Source organism: Sus scrofa, chromosome 1 (genome assembly GCF_000003025.6).
Source record: "Sus scrofa isolate TJ Tabasco breed Duroc chromosome 1, Sscrofa11.1, whole genome shotgun sequence".
Classification (NCBI taxonomy): Eukaryota; Metazoa; Chordata; class Mammalia; order Artiodactyla; family Suidae; genus Sus; species Sus scrofa.
This window is the reverse complement of record NC_010443.5, coordinates 8,886,731-8,900,572: the sequence shown is the minus strand read 5'-3', so window position 1 is coordinate 8,900,572 and position 13,842 is coordinate 8,886,731. Positions and strand designations below refer to the sequence as shown.

Here is a 13,842-nt window from a genome sequence, read left to right as displayed (position 1 = left end):
TCTTTCCTTCTTTCTTTCTTTCTTTCTTTCTTTCTTTCTTTCTTTCTTTCTTTCTTTCTTTCTTTCTTTCTTTCTTTCCTTCCTTCCTTCCTTCCTTCCTTCTTTCTGCCATGCCCAAGGCATGTAGAAGTTCCCAGGCCAGGGATCAAACCAGTGCCACAGAAGCCACCCCAGCTGTTACAGTGCCAGTGCCAGCTCCTTAGCCTGCTGTACACAAGAGAGCTCCAATCACACATTTTTATAAAGAAAACAAGTTTTTCGAACCAAAAAAAATCTAGTAGAAAGAGTGGCATTGTCTTACTTTTTTTTTTTTTTAAACCCATCTCTGTAATGTATTTTTTTTTTCTTTCTTTTTAGGGCTGCACTCACGGCATATGGAAGTTCCCAGGCTAGGAGTCCAGTCGGAGCTACAGCAGCTGGCCTACGCCACAGCTACAGCAAAGGATCTGGATCTGGAGCTGCGTCTGCGACCTACACCATAGCTCACGGCAATGCTGGATCCTTAACCCGCTGAGCGAGGCCAAGAACGGAACCTGCAACCTCACGGTTCCTAGTTGGATTGTTTCTGCTGCGCCACAATGAGAACTCCTGTAATGTCTTTCTTTTTTTTTTTTTTTTGTCTTTTTGCCTTTCTAGGGCCACTCCCGTGGCATATGGAGATTCCCAGGCTAGGGGTCCAACCAGAGCTGTAGCCACTGGCCTACACCAGAGCCACAGCAACTTGGGATCTGAGCCGCGTCTGCAACCTACACCACAGCTCATAGCAATGCCAGATCCTTAACCCACTGAGCAAGGCCAGGGATCAAACCCGCGACCTCATGGTTCCTAGTCGGATTTGTTAACCACTGCACCATGACGGGAACTCCCTGTAATGTCTTTCTTAATAGAGAACAAGTGTGGTCTCACATCTGCTTCTGCATCCAATCTGTTGCGATTTTGCTCATCATGTAACCTCTAGACAAGACCAGTGTACATTCACAAAAGAATGAGAGTGAAGAGGAATTCCCATCATGGCTCAATGGTTAACGAATCTGACTAGGAACCATAAGGTCACGGGTTTGATCCCTTGCCTCATCAGTGGGTTAAGGATCTGGCATTGCCGTGAGCTGTGGTGTAGGTTGCAGACTTGGCTCAGATCCCGAGCTGCTGTGGTTCCGGCGTGGGCCGGCTGCTACAGCTCTGATTAGACCCCTAGCCTGGAAACCTCCACATCCTGTGGGTGCGCCCCTGGAAAAGACAAAAAGACACACACACACACACAAAAGAATGAGAGTGAAGATGCAAATGATGTTATTATGAAAAGAGATTCCCCAGATTCCTGGAAGAACATCCTTATATTTCTTTTTAAGAGTTAAGACACTGTTTACAAAAGGCTTCCTTAGCAGACTACCACTCAGGTTTAATTGACCAGGATGGGATCACTTGCCTATTTCTGGGGAAAGAGAGTAGAATTGCTAAGATTGGCTTGTACCAGTGGTTCTTCTGCATGCATCAGAATCACCAGCGGAGTATTAAAGCACAGGAAGCTCAGCCCCCTGCACCAGGGTTTCTGCCAGGGAGTTCGAGATGGAACCTGAGAACATGCATTTCTAATAACCCCCAGGTGCTGCTGCAGCTGGCCTGGGGACCAGGTGACTGACACCCAGCAGGGAGTGGGCAGTGGCCAGGCTGCTGAGAGTAGCAGTCTGCAGAGACCGTGGACAGCTTTGCACATTTGGGCTCATCAGCAGGTAAGAGGGAAAATCGCAGTTGGCCCAACCGTATTTGCTGTACTTATAGCCTCAGAAAATTTCTGGTAGACGCCTGCAAAGCAGAAATACTTGAACACTGGTCCTGTAGTGACTTTTCACTAGTGCCCAAGTATATTTTGGGTTCATGGTCAAAGGAAGAAAGGGGTGGGCGAGGGAGAAGGACAGAAAGGGAAAAGACAGGAGAGGAAGAAATTTAATTTTAAAATGCTCTTTCCTCCTTTTCCTACAGCCTTCTCAGCTTAGGAAATGTCAACTGGCAAAATGTGATGTGGAGAAATTCACTGTAATCAGGGAGGTCTACCCTTTGCAAACTCATTTTGGCACTTTGTATTTTAACAAGTCCGCTGAGGTCCAGAATTGCATGCAGCCAAGCCACCCCCTGCTTGCAGTTCACTTTCACACAGCTGAGTCAAGTGAAGTATTCTTGACAGTAGGTTGGTATGAATACACACACACACACACACACACACACACACATATGTGTATGTATGTATATATATATATATATTTATATGTCTATATCTATTTGCTTTTTAGGACCACACTTGCAACATATGGAAGTTCCCAGGCTAGGGGTCGAATCAGAGTTGCAGCTGCCGACCTACACCGCAGCCACAGCAACACCAGATCTGAGCGGCATCTGCGACCTACACCAACACTGGATCCTTAACCCAGTGAACAGGGCCAGGGATTGAACCCACATCCTCACGGATACTAGTCAGGTTCATAACCTACTGACCCACATTGGGAACTCTGGTGTTTGCTGTTTAAGGAAAGTCATTTTTGCTGTATTATGTTTCGGATCTCAAATCACCTGCTGCTCCTTCCCAGAGACCAATTCTGCATGTCAAGAGGTGAGGCAAGTTTAGGACACGCCAGAAAAAAGTATGTTTGCCCAAGATAATGACGCCTGCTTGCCTGAACACTTGCTTAGCTAAAGCCACTTTGGGGCCTTCTAGAAGACCGTTGACTCCTATGCATCAAGAAAAAAATTGCTACTCGGTCAGGGTTTGGTCAAAATTCAGGGATCCCTGAAGGATGCCCCTTGGGACTGAAAGGGTTGGGAGTGAGGAGAATGAAGCCTCAAGTGCCGGCAAGCAAGGCAGCCTGCTCGCCTCCTTTCTTCTAGATACCGGGAGGGAGGTGATGCTAAATACTCTCTCTCTTTCCTTTTTAAAAACCATTTCCTTGGAGTTCCCATCATGGTGCAGTGGAAATGAATATCCGACTAGGAACCATAAGTTTGCGGGTTCGATCCCCGGCCTCACTCAGTGGGTTAAGGATCCGGCATTGCCATGAGCTGTGGTGTAGGTCGCAGACCCGAATTGGATCTGGTGTTGCTGTGGCTGTGGTGTAGGCCGGCGGCTGTAGCTTCGATCGACCCCTAGCTTGGGGACCTCCATAGGCTGTGGGTGTGGCCCTAAAAAGACAAAAACTAAATAAATAAAATAAAAACCATTTCCTCCTATTTCTCATTCTTACGTTTCCAGAGTAAGCCGAGCAGCACTTTCGGTGCTAACCTTCAGGTCAGGTGTGACCTTTGCCCCCGAGCACGTGGCAGGATGGGGCAGCGGAAGCCGTGAGCTGAGCGGAGGCTCCAGGCTGCAAGGCTGAGAGAAGAGGACAGCTGGCCGTTGATTCCGGAGCGCCCAGCCCAGCTCGCCAGAGTCAAAGGCTACTTTACAAAGGCTGCCACTTCCCCGAAGGACCATCCTACTCGAAGGCTCTTCCTTACCTGAACCAAATCCTGCCTCCGTGAACTGCACACCGGTTCTTGATGGGAACCGTATTTGGTCCAAAGTAGCACCTCAAACAATAATGAACCAGGTCTAGTACTCCCGCCACGCGGTCATCGTCTTCCAAGCCTGTTTCTTTTCAGGTTAAACGTTCCTCTTTTCTTCCACAGCTCTTTATAAAGCTAACATTATCATACAGCCTCGAGAGCCCTTAGCATCCTGGTCACCCGTCAGAGGTGCTACCACGTATCAGCGCTCTTCTCAAAATGTGACTGGTGGGATCCAGAGAGAAAAGCCGGGATGGGCTGGCTACACAGCGCGCAGTGGACCACCGGTTTTGCCTCCCTTGCCCTCAGGGCTGGATTTCCTCGTGAAGCCTAAGCTGGCGCTGGCGGTCTTGGTTCTCCGGACATACTGGAAGACAAAAGGCTTGCATCTCATTCTGCAAAAGCTCTAGTTCCTTTGCCATGGACATTTTCTCTCTCCCTCTATCCAGGATCCCGTTTCCCATTGCCTGGGCTGAATGTCTTGGGGGCTGAAGGGCTTGAGTCAGCAGACACTTTGGGCTCTGAATTATGTCATGGCCAGGAGGGCGGGGAGACGGGACTAGGTTGCTGGATGTTAGGGAAAGAGGCCTTAAGAGAAGAGCACAGCAACCCGGCCAGGCACTCAGCTGGAATTTCTGATCCTTGTGTCTTCGGGCCCAGCCTTGGCATATACAGTGGTACCCAGCTTCTGTGCCAGCCCCACATCCTTCACAGGTGCATAGCCAGATGTCAATGAGTGTGAAATATTACATCACCACCTCGTTGTCATAGCAATACCACGATGCCTATCAGATCCACTTTGAGCTCTGAGCTCACTGTGTGATTCAAGGAAGATACAGGTATGGTATTACTTTCAAAAAAAAGGTCGCACATCTCTCAGAACTTTTGGAAACTTGTTCAGGATGTAAGAAGTTCGGCTCAGAGTTCCTGCTGTAGCACAGGGGGTTAGGAACCTGGCCTTGGCACAACTGTTGCATAGGTTGCACCCGTGGCTCGGATTTGATCCCTGGCCCAGGAACTTCCATATGCCTCAGTTGCGGCCAAAAAAAAAGTTCATTTCAAACTTGAACCTTGAACTAAATGACAGCCGGTAAGTAGAGTCACAATCATGAATGTCATGTGAGAGACACTTTCTTCTAGTAATTATCATTCAACAGTGATTGTGGATTGGTTTAATTTCTTCAAATGTGTTGCCAAATTTTCTAATTTTTTTTTGGCCACACCATGGCATGTGGAGGTTCCCAGGCCAGGGAACCACACCACAGCAGCAAGAATGCTGGATCCTTGGCTGCTAGGCCACCAGGTACTCCCAAATTTCTAATTTTTAAAATTATTTATTTTTATTTTATTTTCAGGGCCGTACCTGTGGCATATGGAAGTTCCCAGGGTAGGAATCGATTCAGAGGGACTGCTGATGGCCTACACCACAGCCACAGCAACGCCAGATCTGAGCCGAGTCCAAAGCTTGCGGCAATGAGGGATCCTTAACCCACTGAGCAAGGCCAGGAACTCCTTTGAAAGTACTTTAAACAGAACAAAATGAAAATTGTCGGACCAGTGGCACTTCAAAGGCCAGTGGAAGGGTGCAGAGGGCTAAATCTCCTTCTTCTTCTTTTCTTTATCTTTTTAGGGCCACACCCGAGGCTTATGGAAAGATGGAAAGTTCCTGGTTAGGGATGAATTGGAGACACAGCTGCCGGCCTACACCACAGCCATAGCAAAGCCAGATCCAAGCCGCTTCTGTGACCTACGCCACAGCTCACAATGCCGGATCCTTAACCCACTGAGTGGAGTAGGGATTGAAACTGAGTCCTCATGGATACTAGTTGTGTTCGCCACCGCTGAGCCACAACAGGGGCTCTTAAATCTCCTTCTTAATGCCCCCCCCATTGCCTCAGATTTCTAAGTAACAAGCAATCATTTTCACTTCATGATTAGATTTTGTGAAAGTTTAAAATGCCAATTCATCACTAATTCAACAGGTTTCTGTAAAGGAGTCTTCAAGTTAACATGTCTTAAGGAAACTATTTTCAGCCGCAAAGGCAGAGAGAGGGGCTAGGGAAGCAGTTGGTGGAGGCAGTGTGGGGGATGAAGGGCAGCCACCAGGAGTAACAGGGAACAGAAAGAACAGCAAAAAGAAGAAACAAGGTAGCATTGAGAACTATGTCTAGACACTTACACGGCAACACAACAACGGGAGAAAAATTATGTCTACATGTATGTGTAACTTGGTCCCATGCTGTACAGTGGAAAAAAGAAAAGAAAGAAACAAGACACAGTGTTTGGCCTGTGACAAACATTTAATAAACCTGAGCTATTATTTTTGGTTGAGTACCTATCATGTATCGGGCACTTTACTAAGCCCTTACAGAAATTATTTCATTTAATTCTTTCAGCAGCCCTGTGAGGGAGATATTGTTATTTGAACAGATTGTTAAAGAAACAATGTGAGGCATGTTGTTCTTATTATCATTTGTTTCTAAGTGGTAGAAGCGGACTTCAATGAAAATATTTGCAGCCGCGGAAGACAGACCTGAGAGCCTTTGTAATGTTGCTGAGAGTTGGCTGTGTGTGCGGCCAACGATGCTTCAATCAAAGAGAGTTTGTACAGGTGAGCCATAAGGAAAACTATGATATTAGGAGAAGAGTGGTTTCTAGGTTAATACATATTTCTTTCATTTTGGAGAAGAAAGAACACTTACAATGTTCAGTCTTATTGGTGATTGTTAAATCATTTTTATGCTGTTAATCCATTACATTTAACTGCATATTTTCTTTCTTTTTAAAAAAGTTTTATTGGAGTTCCTATCATGGCTTAGTGGTTAACGAATCTGACTAGGAACCATGAGGTTGTGAGTTCGATCCCTGCCCTTGCTCAGTGGGTTAAGGATCTGGCATGAGCTGTGGTGTAGACTGCAGACACGGCTCAGATCCCGCATTGCTGTGGCTCTGGCGTAGGCCGGCGGCTACAGCTCTGATTGGACCCCTAGCCTGGGAACCTCCATATGTCGTGGGAGCAGCCCAAGAAATGGCAAAAAGACCAAAAAAAAAAAAAGTTTTATTGAAATATAGTTGATTTAAAGACAAATATTTTACTTATTTTTTTAAGGCCACACCTGCGGCACACAGAAGTTCCCGGGTCGGGGATTAAATCTAAGCCATACCCATGTCAACGCTGGATCTTTTAACCCACTGCACTGGGCTGGGGATTGAACCCATACCTCCACAGTGATCCAGGCTGCTGCAGGGGGGATTCTTAACCCACTGCCCCAAAGCAAGAACTCACAACTGCCTATTTTCGTCTTTCATCCTTTTACTAACTTTTTTAAGGTCTAACAGTTAGGGTCAGTTTTTTTCAAAATTTCTTCAGGTCTTGATTGCTGATCCCAGTTAATGTATGTGTGTAAAAGAGAGACTGTTAAAAAATGTTATGTATATATTTTAAAGCAATTCTGTTTAGAGGTTGTACATTTATGAGGGTGAGGGCCATATTGTATACATCCTTTGCTTTGCTTCCCCCACAGTCTTTGGCATAATATTGAGCCCTCAGTTAAAAGCATAATGCTCATTACATTAAATTGAGTGCGGATTATTATTATTATTATTTTTTGTCTTTTTAGGGCCACACCCGAGGCATATGGAGATTCCCAAGCTAGGAGTCAAATCCAAGCTATAACGATGGCCACGCCAGAGCCACAGCAATGCTGGATCTGAGCCACGTCTGCGACCTACACCACAGCTCATGGCAACGCTGGATCCTTAACCCACCAAGTGGGCCCAGGGATTGAACCCGAATCCTCATGGATGCTAGTGGGGTTCATTAACCACTGACCACAATGGGAACTCCAGGATTATCTTTTATGTTTAAGGTACCCTAAGACTTCAATGTAGTTTTATTTCTGAAAGGTTTCAAATTTAATTTTAGGGATGTTTAAAATAAAATGTGATTCAATATGCTGATATTAATACTTCTACTAAACACATTATTCTTATGTGCATAAGTACCTGAGTCAAATATTGTCTTTTAAAAATTAATTTTTTTTTTTTTTTTTTTTTTTGCTTTTTAGGGCTGCACCCGCGGCACATGGAGGTTCCCAGGCTAGGGGTTGAATCAGAGCTAGAGCTGCTGGCCTACACCACAGCCACAGCAACGCTAGATCTGAGCCCTGTCTGCGACCTACACCACAGGTCACAGCAATGCCGGATCCTTAGCCCACTGAGTGAGGCCAGGGATGGAACACGCAACCTCATGGTTCTAGTCAGATTCCTTAATTGCTGCGCCGTGACGGGAGCTCCTAAAAATTAATTTTTTAAAAATTGAAAAATCTAGGCAGTGCTTGCCAACATTTGAAATTGTAGAAATAGTCATGGAATTCAGAATTTAAAGACTCTAGTCTAATTCTTTTCTTTCTGACAACCAGAGATTCACAGAAGCCTGAATTCTTAAATCCGAAGCTGAAGCTGATTCAAAAATTTTGGCAAATAGGCAAAACAGAAAAAAGGAATGCTTGTAAAGATTGGCCGCTCTACTCTATATAGGGTATGTTATGCCTCAAATCAAGGAAGAAAGGTATTGCTCTGCCTCTTTTAAAAAATCTACACACACGTGAACAGTCACAATCAGCAGCGCTATATCTGTGCACCTGAGGGACAGATGCATTGTTTCCATTCCTAGCATGACATCAATTTAACAGCGGGGAAAAGGCTGTGAATGCTTTTTCTCTGAGTTAAAATGAGGCTGTCCAGTCTTTTCTCCATAAGATCAACTGAAAAAGAGATACTATATCTGACAGCATCACCATCAAAAACACTTCAACGAGGGTCTTCATGGATACGGTGCTTCGCCGTGCAAGCAAACGAGCGCTTTCTAGCGGCTTTCAACTTCAGACGGGGTGATGCCGACTTCCGGCTCAGGCCAAGTTCGGGCCGCACACAGGCGGCCGTTACCTTACCCGGTAGGGAGGCTTCCTGGAGGGAGCGGGGCCAGACCGGGCTAGTTACTAATTGCTTTCACTGTGTTCAGACCGTGCACTTGCCCGCAGGGACGAGGACGGCGGGATGTGTGTTCACACGTGCGTGAGAGCGGGTGGGTGGTTCCGACGGGGCGCGCGCGAGTGTGCGGGAGTGAGTGAGTGCTCGTGAGCGTGCGCGGCTCGAGGAGCTGCTGGCTTGGCGGTGTCGCGCGGGGAAGCAGGCAGGTGGCCAGCCGGGGAGCCGCTCGCGCCGCGGCGGAGCGCAGGGCGAGGGGGGCGGAGGCCGCGCCGCCGGTCGGGAGCCAACGGGCGTCAGCCGCCGAGGCGCGGGTCCCCGGGGGTGCGAGGGCGCGAGGGCGCGAGGCCGGCTGGGGAGGCGCCTGCCAGCCGCGCCGGGTCACGTGGCGCGGTCACGTGGCGCGGAGCCGGGCCCAACGGCGGCGGCGGCGGCGGCGGCGGCCGAGGGAGGCGGAGACTCGGCGGAGACGCTGGGGTAGGCGGCGGCGGCGGCTGTGGCGGAGGCGGCGGCGGAGGCGCGGGGCTGCTGGAGGCGGAGAGGCGCGGAGGAGCGCGGGGCCGCCGCCACCGGCCCCGAGAGGTGAGGTGGGCGCGGGGTCGTTGTCATCGCCGCCCCGGCGCGGGCGCTGCCGCCCTCCCGGGGGAGCAGGCGGCGGGCCAGACCGCCGGCCGGAGCGCCCTCCGGAGCCGGGCCGGGCGCCTGTCCCCTCGGGGCGGGCGCTCGGGCCCCCGGTCCCGGCCAGGCCCCTCTTCTGGCGCGGGCGGCGGCGGGTCGGGCGGCCCCGGGCTGGGCGGGGGGCGGCGGGCGGGCCCCCTCGGGTGGGCTCTCCCGAGGGCGCGGTGGGGAGACGGTGGCCGACACCCGGGCTCCGGGCGGCGCTTGCTGCCGTTTAGCGGCTTTAGCCTTTTGTTTCAGTGTCTGAGAAAATGGGGCGAAAGAGAGCTTGGTGTGCGCGCGCGTGTATGTGTGTGTGTGTGTGTAAATCAGGAGGCGTTTGGCTTGGAGCCATTTTTTTTCTTAATTGTGGAGACAGAGAATCCCTTAAAACGGTTTCCCCGGGGAGACCGTGCTCCTCCTCTTCCTCCCCGGCGTCTGGATGGAGTGGATTTCCCTCCCGGCCTCTGCCCACCTTCTCGTCCTCCACGCTGTCCCCCTCCCTCCTTCCCCTTCCTGCCGCCCCACCTCCGTGAACCCCCGAGCGAGCGGGGTGTCTGCAAAGCGGCCCGGTCACCTGTCGTGGCAGCTGCATGGAAATGCTGGCGCTTCTGCTGTCTGGTCTGTGCTGTTTCCTCTGGCAAATCACAGGGATTCCGCCCAGAATACCAACCCTTCCTCTTTTCCCTGCGCTTCAAAACAAAGTGCATGATGCTGCTTCTGAAGTTTGACCCGCCTGGGCAATTAGTGGAGAGGTGTCTACTTTTTCTGGTCCCACCACCTCAAGGTTGGAAAGGTGAGGGCCATCTAGCTGAAAGGAGATGAAGGTGACACAGTCCTGTCGGGGATGAGTGTGGCTTACCTGCTAAATCGCTACGGAGATCAGAAAGTCTAGTAACACTTTCCTCCTAGTGGGCAGTCAGCTCCCTGTGCAGGGAGCTCTTCCCCCTGTACCCGGGGCTTTCCTCTTTGTATTTTGCCGTAGTTCAGCACCTTAAGGGGTACCCAGTAGGCAGTTTCTTTAAAAAGCACAGTAATTTATTTCTAAGGTTTTGAAGAATGTAGAATTTCATTTGGGGGTCCCTTTCTTTGTGCCTGTCTCCTTGTGTCTCAGACTTGTATTTCTTGGAGTTTAGTTCTTGCAGGCAGGGCGCTGTGCTCCTGAGGGTGCTTATCCCAGGCGCTCAGCGCTGATTGCCGGGCTTTGGGGTGGTGATGGATGTGAAGCGACAGGACACCTTACCCACAGCCACACTGGAAGCCAGAGGCAACCGCCTGGGCTCCTGGCGCCTGTGGGGGGTGGGGTGGGGGGTGTTTGGAATCTGATCTTAACCTTGCACAGCCATAGCCACACTCAGGCAGGGAAGATCTCTGGCTTCCCTCCTTATTTCTTGAGAGTTCGCTGTTGTGGAAGTGAGTGTATGAATACCTTGTGGATACCTAAATCTAGTGTTTAGTTCCTTAATTTAAAGCGTAGTGCTTCATCGTGTGGCAGAGTTAGAGGATGTGAATTTCCTTTGAGAATGTTAAGTGCTCTATTTTAGTCAGGGCTGTGAAAGTAGCAGTGTTTTCACGTGATGGGGGAGGTGGTGTTGACCTCTAGAGTTGGAAGTTTGCAGTACTGAGTTAGAGGGATCTTTCAGGGAAAAAATTTTTTTTTTTAACACAAGGGAGCTTTCTACCATGGAAGAGTAGAAAGCCAGGATTACTTCCTGTGCCTGAGAAATAGTGATATATTTACTATTGTATATTTTAAAACTGACTTCTTCATTTAAAAAAGATGTGTCATTGAACTTTCTAGTTTTCGTATGGCATTGTAAGAGTGGCAGTTTGCTTATTCACACTCCCCCCTCCAAAAAAACAAACCAAAAACCCCCACAAAACTCTGAATGGAAAACAGTTTTAACTCATAAGGGGATATGTAGTTCATGAAACCATCCAACGTTATATTGAGCCATCCACGTTGATGCTGAGATCCTCAGTAGCGAAAGAGCAGGAAAGAGACAGCCGCCTTCCTTGGGCTGCGTTTCTGCTGTCTTTCGGGGTCCTCTTGCCAGAATGTGAAGCCCAGTTGTCTTTTGGTCTTATTACCAATTCACGGGGCATCCGAACTTTAGGAATATTTGTTGAGTACCTACCCTGTGCGGGGCAAACCCAGGACATGGTTCTTCATCTGTTTCACTTCATTTACAATATTAGTGCAGTCTCTTCCCTGTTCTCTTCTGTGGATAGAGAAAGACTGAAGATAGAGTGACCCCACTGTGCATGTGATTTATCAAATGCATTAAAACTTCTGTTAGGAAATGTCTTGGTTTAGTTATTGCATTGGTTCCTATTTAGGACCTTGTGAAAGCCCCTCAGTATTACCAAAAGCCTTCCCCACATTGTACGTTTGCTGAGACTGCAAGAAGTGTGTAATTGAAATGTCAAATTTCTTTTAATTTCATTGGGATGCTAGTTTAGTCCACTAGTTTTTAATAAGTTTTTTATGTTAAAATATACATAACATAAACTTTACCGTGTTAACCATTGTATTTTTTTTTTTTTTTTTTTTTTTTTTTGTCTTTTCTAGAGCTGCTCCCGTGGCACATGGAGGTTCCCAGGCTAGGGGTTGAATCGGAGCTGTAGCCACCGGCCTACGCCAGAGCCGCAGCAGCGCGGGATCCGAGCCGCGTCTGCAACCTATACCACAGCTCACGGCAACGCGGATCCTTAACCCACTGAGCAAGCCCAGGGAGAGAACCTGCAACCTCATGGTTCCTAGTTGGCTTCATTAACCACTGAGCCACGACGGGAACTCCTGTTTTTTTTTTTTTTTGACCATTGTATTTTTTTATTTTTTATTTTTTTATACTTTTTAAAAAAATTATTTATTTTATTTTTTTTTTTTGTCTTTCTGCCTTTTCTAGAGCCGCTCTCATGGCATATGGAGGTTCCCAGGCTAGGGGTCAAATTGGAGCTGTAGCCGTCGGCCTATGCCAGAGCCACAGCAAGGCGGGTTCCGAGCCCCTTCTGCGACCTACACCACAGCTCATGGCAATGCCGGATCCTTAACCCACTGAGCAAGGCCAGGGATCGAACCCAAAACCTCATGGTTCCTAGTCGGATTCGTTAACCACTGCGCCACGACGGGAACTCCTAAAAAATTTATTTTTTTATAATGATTTTTATTTTTTCCATTATAGCTGGTTTACAGTGTTCTGTCAGTTTTCTGCTGTACAGCAAGGTGACCCAGTTATACATACATGGATACGTGCCATGTCAACCATTTAAAGTGGACAGTTCAATGGCATGAAGTATGTTCACATTGTGGTGCTATCATCACCACCATTCATCTCCAGAACTTTTTCATCTCCCTGAACCGAAACTTTGTATCCATTAAACACTAACTTCCCCTCCCCTTCTCCCCCACTTCCCGCTCCTGACAATCACCCTTCTACTCTGAGGTTGACTGCTTAGGTCTCATACCAGTGCAGTCATACAGTATTTGTCCTTTTGTGTCTTCCTTACTTCACTAAGCATAATGTTTTTAAGGTTCATCCATATTCTAGCATGTATCAGAATTTGTTTCCTTTTTAAGGCTGAATATGTACATGTTATATTTTGTTTATAAATGTTCTAAGTTAAACACACTAAGTGTCAGCAGCCAAGGTAACCTCATGATGGTCCAGCACACTCACTGGAAATTTAGATTCCTTTGTTTAATTAAAATGGAAAATCGAATGAGTTATTTAATGCACAGTACCTAAATAAAACGTGTTATAGCCTTGCTGGATCCTGTAATTTCCCTTCCACATGGTTAGTGAAATATAGTACATCCTTCTGAAATTTGCAGCTGGTACAGATGATGTTTTTGTTTCCCAGCTAATGTTATAATGATGGTATGTTTTGCTGTATGGAAGAGCAATAAAGGGCTCACCCTGAGGTACAGATTATATAGGAATGTTTATTTCTCCTTACCACTTTGCAACATCATGAGTTAGTTGTTTTGTTGTCTCCCTAGCATCCGTCAGTGGTGGTGGAGGAGGGACCTTCCTTTTTTTTTTTTTTTTTTTTTGAGTATCTTTATGAACTTCTCTATTTTAGCATATATTATGTGTTTTAGTCCATTTCAGTTATTGTCCTTTTGATGCTCAAATTGCCCTATCTTTGGGCATATAGGCTTATTCAGATTCACTCTGAGTCCTTAGGACACACTAACCTCTTGTAGTTTCCTTGCTTTCTGGTATAATGAGATGGTCAGGGCTCATCCTGTAACCATCCTATTCCAGGTTTGGAATCAGAACAGACCATTTTTATTTTATTTATTTTATTTTTTTGTCTTTTTTTTTAAGGGCCATTCCCACAGCATATGGATTTTCCAAGGCTAGGGGTCTAATCGGAGCTATAGCTGCCAGCCTGTGCCACAGCCACAGCAGCGCAGGATCTGAGCTGTGTCTGCAACCTACACCACAGCTCATAGCAACACCAGGTTCTTAACCCACTGATTGAGGCCAGGGATTGAACCTGCAACCTCATGGTTACTAGTCAGGTTCGTTCATCACTGAACCAAGATGGGAACTCCAGAACAGTCCCTTTTTAAAAGAAAAAAAAAAAAAAACCCTAAATGACCAACAATTATATTAAAATACTCAGTTTTACTAGTATTAAAGAAATGAAATT

The 13,842-nt window shown here is 47.5% G+C and overlaps 1 protein-coding gene across 1 annotated transcript in view; it reads left to right on the top strand.

Annotated features, from left to right (window-relative positions):
- Positions 8,977-13,842, top strand: part of TULP4 (tubby like protein 4) — a 240,786-nt gene continuing 235,920 nt past the window's right edge. The window contains 1 exon segment of the mRNA XM_021086385.1: positions 8,977-9,105. The gene's annotated coding sequence lies outside the window, so the exon portion shown is untranslated.